Source organism: Anomaloglossus baeobatrachus, chromosome 3 (genome assembly GCF_048569485.1).
Source record: "Anomaloglossus baeobatrachus isolate aAnoBae1 chromosome 3, aAnoBae1.hap1, whole genome shotgun sequence".
NCBI classification, from domain to species: Eukaryota; Metazoa; Chordata; class Amphibia; order Anura; family Aromobatidae; genus Anomaloglossus; species Anomaloglossus baeobatrachus.
In genome coordinates, this window is record NC_134355.1 from 16668984 (window position 1) to 16679469 (window position 10486).

The window sequence follows — 10486 nt, forward strand, 5'->3', positions numbered from 1 at the left end:
ATTTTTATTAAGCTATTAAAAGTCCAAATATTAAAAACTCTGTAGTATAATAATGACCACTATGATTCAGACAAACGTCATGTGAGGTGAGTGGATAGCGGGGTATCAAACTATGCCGCCCGACAAACTAAATAGCAATGATACTATTGAGTAATGGCAAGGGGTGGGCTAGCAAGGGACTGGCTGTTCCCTCCCTTTCTCCTACCTGTATGAACCATAGTCCCTGCTGGAAAAGGTTTAAGCAAGAATTCAGACTGTCTGAGAGGGGCCATAAAATGTATCAATACAATTAGGAGTAAAATATGCCGTGTAAAAGGTTTCTGAATAACACTTGCAAAACACTAAATTATCAAAGATATTATCATAGATATATAAATTATCTAAATAATAATCAATACAAAATATAAAATATTAACCAGAATGATTCCTCCTTTTTTATTATTTACAGACAATTTTTCCATCGGCTACTTCCCTGTGCTGACAGCCTGGAGGGGACAAATCCCGTTCACCGGAGGATATACTGTTTGTAAACTTCATCATATATGTTTATCGGGGGAGCACTGAGATATTTTTCAGATGTCACTAGGATAATGGGATAATCCGGGGCTAAGCACCAGGATTGGCTCATCTAATGGATGTACCGCTTCTGGGGCAGCTGAGGCCTGCTATTTTGAGGCTGGTAGAGCCAAATAACCATGGGCCATCCCACCTTGAGAATAACAGACCCCAGCTGTCTGCTTCACCTTGGCTAGTGATCAAACTTAGGGGGAGCCCACATATTTTTTAAAAATTATTTATTATAATTTAAAAAAACAATGTGGGGTGATCTCTGTTTTGGATTACCAGCCAAGGTGACGCTGCCAGCTGTGGTCTGCAGGCTGCTGCCGTCTGCTCCCTAGCTGGCTACCAAAAATAAGGGGAACCCCCACATCATTTTTTTTACTATTTATTTTTGGGCTAAATACAAGGCCCAAAAGACCGCACGAAAACTACATCAAAACCGCATTTCGTTTTGACGTATTTTTTTTGCCACAACGTGCAGATCTGATGAAGAAAAATTCTACACCAAATCTGCAGAATGTGCACATAGCCTAATAGCGATGCATCGGAGACAAGAACACAGACCACCAGTATGTCCGTGTATCAGCCTGGTCTGACTTCACCTGACAACGCACATATTATATCCACAGAAGAATGGGAATGGCTCAGTCCTTATCCAAAAGCAGATATAGCAGGTGTCACAACAAGACGGCCATAAACAAAGTCTGCTGAAAAGGTGTAAACAGGGGTTGACTGAGAGCAGCCACAAAATGTAGCAACAAAAACAAGAAACAAAATACACTGTGTAAGAGATCTCTGAATAACACACACCATATCCACAACACAAAACTATCAAATATATATAAACTGTGTAAATGATAATACGAGATATAAAATACTGACCACAACATGTAGTGCTAACTACTGAGCCACCATATAATGCTCACCACTGGGTCACCATATAGTACTCACCACTGAACCACCGTATAATGCTAACCACTGAGCCACCATAGAGTGCTCACTACTGAACCACTATATTGTGCTAACCACTGAGCCACCATATAGTGCTACCCACTGAGCCCCCATATAGTGCTAACCACTGAGCCACTGTATAATGCTACCCACTGAGCCCCCATATAGTGCTAACCACTGAGCCACCAGAGTGCTCACCGCTGAGCCAGAGTGCTCACTACTGAGCCACCATTTAGTGCTACCCACTGAGCCACTATATAGTGCTAACCACTGAGCCACCATATAGTGCTAACCACTGAGCCCCCATACAGTGCTAACCACTGAGCTGCCATATAGTGCTAACAACTGAGCCACCATATAGTGCTAACCACTTAGCCACCATATAGTGCTAACCACTGAGCCACCATATAGTGCTAACCACTTAGCCACCATGTAGTGCTAACCACTGAGCCACCATATAGTGCTAACCACTTTGCGTCCATATAGTGCTAACCACTGAGGCACCATATAGTGCTCACCACTGAGCCATCATATAGTGCTCACCACTGAGCCATCATATAGTGCTCACCACTGAGCCACCATATAGCGCTAACCATTGAGCCACCCATATAGTACTTACCACTGAACCACCATATAGTGCTCACCACTGAGCTATCATATAGTGCTCACCACTGAACCACCATATAGTGCTCACCACTGAGCCATTATGTCACTTTTTTTGTCCATTCACATTGCATAGTCATCAGCACGAGGTCTGCACACACACTCTAGGCTCTTATTACTTCATCTGTCCTCATAGCTTGTATGTTTGATGCATTTTGTGTTGCTCTGTAGTGTCTGATACTGATTGCACATATAGTGATGTGCGGAATATGACGTCACCACAAAATAGAATCAGGGCTCAAATTAAAGGTAAGATGCGTCATAATGAGGGCAGCGGCGCTGTGTGACAGTGCATACAGGACCTGCGGTGATGTCACAGTCATGTGATCACATACACACATCTTACTGGATAACATAACATGGTCACATGACAGGAAGTGCAACACGAAAAAAAATCACTTCTTCTCTCCTCCCCCATGTGACTGATCACATGACCATGACATCACCACAGGTCCTGCAGTCGCTCGGATACTACATGTGCAGATGATTTCCTGTCTCCGCGTCGTTGGTGGAGAGTCGTCTTCCAAACTTCTTGTTGAGCAGCACAGCGCAGAGATCCTGGGAGACTCCGCCCCTTCAGGTGACATCACTACCACATCCTGGGAGGCTCCGCCCCTTCAGGTGACATCACTACCACATCCTGGGAGGCTCCGCCCCTTCAGGTGACATCACTACCACATCCTGGGAGACCCCGCCCCTTCAGGTGACATCACTACCACATCCTGGGAGACTCCACCCTTCAGGTGACATCACTACCACATCCTGGGAGACTCCACCCTTCAGGTGACATCACTACCACATCCTGGGAGGCTCCGCCCTTCAGGTGACATCACTACCACATCCTGGGAGGCTCCGCCCTTCAGGTGACATCACTACCACATCCTGGGAGACTCCACCCTTCAGGTGACATCACTACCACATCCTGGGAGACTCCGCCCTTCAGGTGACATCACTACCACATCCTGGGAGACTCTGTCCTTCAGGTGACATCACTACCACATCCTGGGAGACTCCGCCCTTCAGGTGACATCACTACCACATCCTGGGAGACTCCGCCCTTCAGGTGACATCACTACCACATCCTGGGAGACTCTGCCCTTCAGGTGACATCACTTCCACATCCTGGGAGACTCCGCCCTTCAGGTGACATCACTACCACATCCTGGGAGACTCCACCCTTCAGGTGACATCACTACCACATCCTGGGAGGCTCCGCCCTTCAGGTGACATCACTACCACATCCTGGGAGACCCCACCCTTCACGTGACATCACTACCACATCCTGGGAGACTCCACCCTTCAGGTGACATCACTACCACATCCTGGGAGACTCCACCCTTCAGGTGACATCACTACCACATCCTGGGAGGCTCCGCCCTTCAGGTGACATCACTACCACATCCTGGGAGACTCCACCCTTCAGGTGACATCACTACCACATCCTGGGAGGCTCCGCCCTTCAGGTGACATCACTACCACATCCTGGGAGACTCCACCCTTCAGGTGACATCACTACCACATCCTGGGAGACTCCGCCCTTCAGGTGACATCACTACCACATCCTGGGAGACTCCGCCCCTTCAGGTGACATCACTACCACATCCTGGGAGACTCTGTCCTTCAGGTGACATCACTACCACATCCTGGGAGACTCCGCCCTTCAGGTGACATCACTACCACATCCTGGGAGACTCTGTCCTTCAGGTGACATCACTTCCACATCTTGGGAGACTCCGCCCCTTCAGGTGACATCACTACCACATCCTGGGAGACTCCACCCTTCAGGTGACATCACTACCACATCCTGGGAGACTCCACCCTTCAGGTGACATCACTACCACATCCTGGGAGACTCCACCCTTCAGGTGACATCACTACCACATCCTGGGAGACTCTGTCCTTCAGGTGACATCACTACCACATCCTGGGAGACTCCGCCCTTCAGGTGACATCACTACCACATCCTGGGAGACTCTGTCCTTCAGGTGACATCACTTCCACATCCTGGGAGACTCCGCCCTTCAGGTGACATCACTACCACATCCTGGGAGACTCTGTCCTTCAGGTGACATCACTACCACATCCTGGGAGACTCTGTCCTTCAGGTGACATCACTACCACATCCTGGGAGACTCCACCCTTCAGGTGACATCACTACCACATCCTGGGAGACTCCACCCTTCAGGTGACATCACTACTAGCGATGAGCGAACCCGACCGCTAAAGTTTGAGGTTTGTACCGGACAGCGGTGTCCAAGGCTCCAACTCAAACTTTTAAAAAAAGTCTGTGTCCAAGTTTGCATTTCGTATGTTCTTATGCTAATAAAGGCTGTTGAAAGGCTGCAGCGCAACCAGTCAACAAGCTCTATTGCGTGCAGAAGATGCCTGTAAGCTGCTGTGAACAAAATCAATACATAAATGGCCCACCTATGTTTGATAACCAGCCAAGGTAACACAGACAGCTGGGGGCTGGTATTATCAAGCTCGGAAGGTCCATTGTTATTTGGCCCTTCCCAGCCTAAAAATAGCAGCCCACAGCCACCCCAGAAGTGGCGCATCCATTAGAGGCTCCAATTATGGAGCTTTGCCCAGCTCATGCTGTTTGCTCTGGCGCAGTGGCAATCGGGGTAATACTTTTGGGGTTGATATCAGCTGTGAATTGACTGTTGGCATCAAGCCCAGGGGATAGTAATGGAGATTACTAACCCAGCAAGTATAGAGTTAAAAAAAACCAACACACACAAGAAAAAATAGTTTATTTCAATAAATACTCCCCCATATTCCCTCAATCACCAATTTATTAATTAAAAGAAATCCTCAAAGTTCTGACGTAATTTCTTTTTATTATTATTATTATTAGTGGTGTAATGTCGCACAGCGCCCATCAAATACTTTGGAGCTTTGTTCTCAAAACGAGGCTCCATAAATCACTCTCAGTCAGCGGCAGGTACAAGCCTGAGAATTTCCGGGTTGCCACTGACTGGCAGTGATCTATGGCGCCTCATTTTGAGAACAAAGCACCATCAGGATCGATGGGTGTCATGAGAAATTACTCCATTGGATTACGACAGATCTTCCAGGATATTTTTACTTAATAAATTGGTGAAAGAGGGAGTGTAAAGGAGTCTCTATTCAAATAAACTATTTTCTCCTGTGGGTATTTTTTTTGTCTTTTCACTTACTGGGTTAGTAACGGGGGTGTCTGATAGACGACTCCCCATTACTAACCTGTGGGCTTTATGCCATCTGTCAATTCACAACTGACATCAACCCCACAATTATTACCCCAATCTCCACCAGCACCAGGGCAATCGGGCAAAGCGCCAGAATTGGGGCACCTTATGGATGCACCACTTTTGGAGCAGTTGCATTCCTCCAATTTCTTGGCTGGGAGGGGCCAAATAACTATGAGCCTTCCACACTGATAATACCAGTTCCCAACTGTCTGCTTTACCTTGGCAAGTTATCAAAAATAGACAAATAAGGGCAACCCTTCTATTTTTGATATCCTGCAAAGGTAAAGCAGACAGCTGATTGTTGCAGCCCCCAGCTGTCTGGTTTACCTGCGCTGGTTATCAAAAATAGGGCAAACCCCAAGTCATTTTTTTTTATAGATTTATTCTCTATCCACATTTGTTTGCAGGGCAATTGTCCTGCTCTGACCCCCATTTTGCTTCCTTTTGCAGCCACCCTAGTTCTTACTATGACCATTTTACAGTACAGACGTTCGGGTCCCAATAAACTCTCTAAACAGTGATAGAAAAGAAACACCAATGAGCAATGTTGTAAATTTCTCACGCAAAGTGCGGACTTTTGTAACATGTTAATGTGTGGGGCCCAGGGCTATGGGGTACTTGGTCCTGGGCCGCATATGTACGGGGATGCTGTGTCACAGTTGTATAATGGACCGATGCCCGGTTCCATGACCCTGGGGATGCTTTTTAAAAGTGGTTATATACAGGGGAGTGAAAGAGTTCATATTGTGACGCCACTTGCGGGTTGCGGTTATGGTGAAGGAACCGCCGCTGCACAGTCTGTTACCTCTGGGGCTGATGTTGGTGGCAGCCTGCTTGGTAGACCCTCTGCAAGTAGGGCTTGGCCCCAGTGAGTGAATGTAGGGGTCTGTCGCATAAAGAAGGGAGTCCACACGGTGGGGATGCAGTGCAACGTCTGTTTACTCACTGTAAGGTGGAGTTGTGTCACTGAGGACGGCTTGTTCAGACCTTTTGGCCCCTTTTGTCCCAATGCGGTGTGGTGACCTGGCATTCTTTTTCCCCGGCTCCTCTCGCTTGTCGTTGGGACCACGTAGCCTGGAGCATTTGTGGGTCTCTTACTGTCTTTTGGCAGTCTCTTGTCCATACGGCGGGCAGTGCGAACCATCTGGAGTCGGTGTTCCGGTCCCTTGCTCAGTCTTTACTGCTCGTTGCCCCCAGATTCTTGGGTCAGTGAGGTCCTTGAAGGTCCCCTCACTGTGCAGGTATTTGTCAGGTTGCCTGAAGCTGTTGCCTGACCTAGGGCCCCGTGCCCCGTTAGTGCTCTGGTTCCAGAGGTTCCTGGCTGTACCCTCCCTGGCGACCACTCCTTGCTACCTGGGTCATCGTTACACGACCCCGTCTGGAGACACGTCCGTCCCCTTCCACTGTCACTATCGGATTCCACTGTCTGACTGTCTGTCTGTGTCTGTTTTGTCCCCTCCCACCGGGTTGGTTGGGATGGGCGACCATCCATTGGGTCCTGGACTAGTCAGTCATCCCTAATGGGGAGTGGAACTGGGTATGTTATGTGTTGGTACTGGCACTGGTCTTCCAGGTCCCTGGGGGTAGGCCTGCATCTCGGTCAGGATGCAGCACCTAGTAGTGCCCTGAGGGGTTCAGGGGCGCTACAAAATGTATTTGTTTTTTTTTTATACCTTTTTAGGATGGTCGTGACCTATAGAATATGTAACTTTTATATATAGATGCAATTCTTAAATATGTCGTAATTTGTGCCAGACATGTAAATCGCATCCACTTTTCTCATCTTTATTTTTTTTTTTAAGTTTGGTGTAGGTACTAAAAAGATCGATGTATTAAATGATGGCAAATACTGATAAAGTTTCCACACGGGTTTAGGACCAGGAAACGTCACAAATTGGAAGTAAACACAACAGTATCCTCCGCTGCGTCATTTGCTGTCAGCCGATCATTCAGCAGCATAGAACACATCACCGTCTGTACCACTTATCACAGTGATGATGATGACCACACAGGACAGGAGTCTCTGCTCTTCAGGCGAGAAGCTGCGGCCGAGAGCAAATCTCATTAGGCAGCAGAGAGCCCGGAGCATCCTGGATGGAGTCTCTGCTCTCTATACTCCAGCACATCACAGTAAAGGCCCCGGTACACGCTACGATATATCTAACGATATGTCGTCGGGGTCACGTCGTAAGAGATATCGTACCATGTGACAGCTACGAACGACTGTGAACGAGCAGAAATACTCACCTTATCGTTGCTCGTTGACACGCCGTTCATTTTCAAAAAGTCGTTCATCCCTCTGAGCGCCGGTTGTTCGTCGTTCCCGAGGCAGCACACATTACTCCGTGTGACACCCCGGGAACGACAAACACAGCTTACCTGCGTCCCGCCGGCAATGCGGAAGGAAGGAGGTGGGCGGGATGTTACGTCCCGCTCATCTCCGCCCCTCCGCTTCTATTGGCCAGCCGCTGTGTGACGTCGCTGTGACGCTGAATGTCCCTCCCCCTTTCGGAAGTGGATGTTCGCCGCCCACAGTGAGGACGTTTGGAAGGTAAGTACGTGTGACGGGGGTTACTGACTTTGTGCGACACGGGCAACAAATTGCCCGTAACGCACAAACGATGGGGACGGGTACGATCGCACGATAAATCGACGCGTGTAACGGGGCCTTTATAATATAACGTTCTCTCCTTCTGTACTCGTCCTGATGCAATCTAGTACATACAGTGGGGAAAATAAGTATTTGATCCGCTGTCAATTTTGCAAGTTTTCATCCTACAGACAATGGAGAAGTCTGTAGTTTTTATCGTAGGTCATTTCAACTGTCACAGAATAAAAACAAAATCCAGAAAATCCCATTGTATGATTTTTAAATAAATAATTAGCATTTTATTACATGAAATAAATATTTGATACAATAAAAAAACAGAACTTAATATTTAGTAGAAACCTTTGTTTACAGTTACAGAGGTCGGACATTTCCTGTAGTTCTTTTCCCGGTTTGGACACACTGCAGCATGGGTTTTGGCAGCTCGATACAGATCTTCTCCAGATGTTTCAGGTCGCTCCTCCATACAGATCTTCTCCAGATCTTTCAGGTCACTCCTCCATACAGATCTCCTCCAGATCTTTCAGGTCACTCCTCCATACAGATCTCCTCCAGATCTTTCAGGTCACTCCTCCATACAGATCTTCTCCAGATGTTTCAGGTCGCTCCTCCATACAGATCTTCTCCAGATCTTTCAGGTCACTCCTCCATACAGATCTTCTCCAGATCTTTCAGGTCACTCCTCCATACACATCTCCTCCAGATCTTTCAGGTCACTCCTCCATACAGATCTTCTCCAGATCTTTCAGGTCACTCCTCCATACAGATCTTCTCCAGATTTTTTCAGGTCACTCCTCCATACAGATCTCCTCCAGATCTTTCAGGTCACTCCTCCATACAGATCTTCTCCAGATCTTTCAGGTCACTCCTCCATACAGATCTCCTCCACATCTTTCAGGTCACTCCTCCATACAGATCTTCTCCAGATCTTTCAGGTCACTTCTCCATACAGATCTTTTCCAGATCTTTCAGGTCAGTCCTCCATACAGATCTTCTCCAGATCTTTCAGGTCACTCCTCTATACAGATCTTCTCTAGATCTTTCAGGTTACTCCTCCATACAGATCTTCTCCAGATCTTTCAGGTTACTCCTCCATACAGATCTTCTCCAGATTTTTCAGGTCACTCCTTCATACAGATCTTCTCCAGATCTTTCAGGTCACGTCTCCATAGAGATCTTCTCCAGATCTTTCAGGTCACTCCTCCATACAGATCTTCTCCAGATCTTTCAGGTTGCTCCTCCATACAGATCTTCTTCAGATCTATCAGATCACTCCTCCATACAGATCTTCTCCAGATCTTTCAGTTTTCGGGGCTGTCACTGGGTGACATTGAGTTTCAGCTCTTTCCAAAGATTTTCTCTTGGGTTCAGGTTTGGAGACTGGCTAGGTCACTCAAGGACCTTGACATGCTTCTTACGGAGCCGCTCCTTAGTTGCCCGGGCTGTGTGTTTCAGGTCATTTTCATACTGGAAGACTCAGTCATAACCCATCTTCAATTCTCTTACTAAGGGAAGGAGGATGTTGGCAAAAATCTTGCGATACATCACCCCATCCATCCTTCCTTCATTGTGGTGCAGTCATCCTGTCGACTTTGCAGAAAAGCCCCCCCCAAATGTTTCCACCACCATGCTTCACGGTTGGGATGGTGTTCTTAGGGTTGTACTCAACCTTCCTCTTCCAACAAACAGGGCGAAATTGATACTAAAAAGTTCAATTTTTGTCTCATCTGACCACATGACCTTCTCCCATGCCTCCCCTGGATCATCGAGATGGTTATTGATGAACTTCAAACAGGCCTGGACATGTGCTGGTGTGAGCAAGGGGACTTTGCATGTCCTGTAGGATTTTAATCCATGCTGGCATAGTGTGTTACTAATGGTAATCTTTGAGACTTTGTGCCCAGCTCTCTTTAGGTCATTGATGAGGTCCTCCCCTCTAGTTCTGGACTGATTCCTGACCTTGTTCAGAATCATCCGATTCCTTATCCCACTAGGCAAGATCTTGCATGGAGCCCCACACCGAGTAAAATAGACTGTTTTCTTGTTTCTTCTATTTTCTAATAATTGCACCAACAGTTGCTGCCTTCTCACCAAGCTGCTTGCCTATTGTCCTGTAGCCCATTTCAGCTTGTGCAGGTCTACAGTTTTGTTCCTAGTGTTTTTAGACAGCTCTTTGGTTTCTGCCATGGTGGAGAGGTTGGAGTGTGATTGATTATGTGAACATGCCAAGAGAAGAATGATTTAGTTTTGGACAGGTGTCTTTTATACATGTAGCATTAACAGGGGCAATTAATACAAGTAATGAGTGCAGAGTAGGAGAAAAAAATAACAGCTATGTAAAAGACAGAATTCTCGCTGGTTGCTTGGGGATCAAATACTTATTTCTAGCCGTAAAATGCAAGTTAAGTATATAAAAATCATACAATGGAATTTTCTGGATTTTTTTTTGTTCTGTCACAGTTGAATT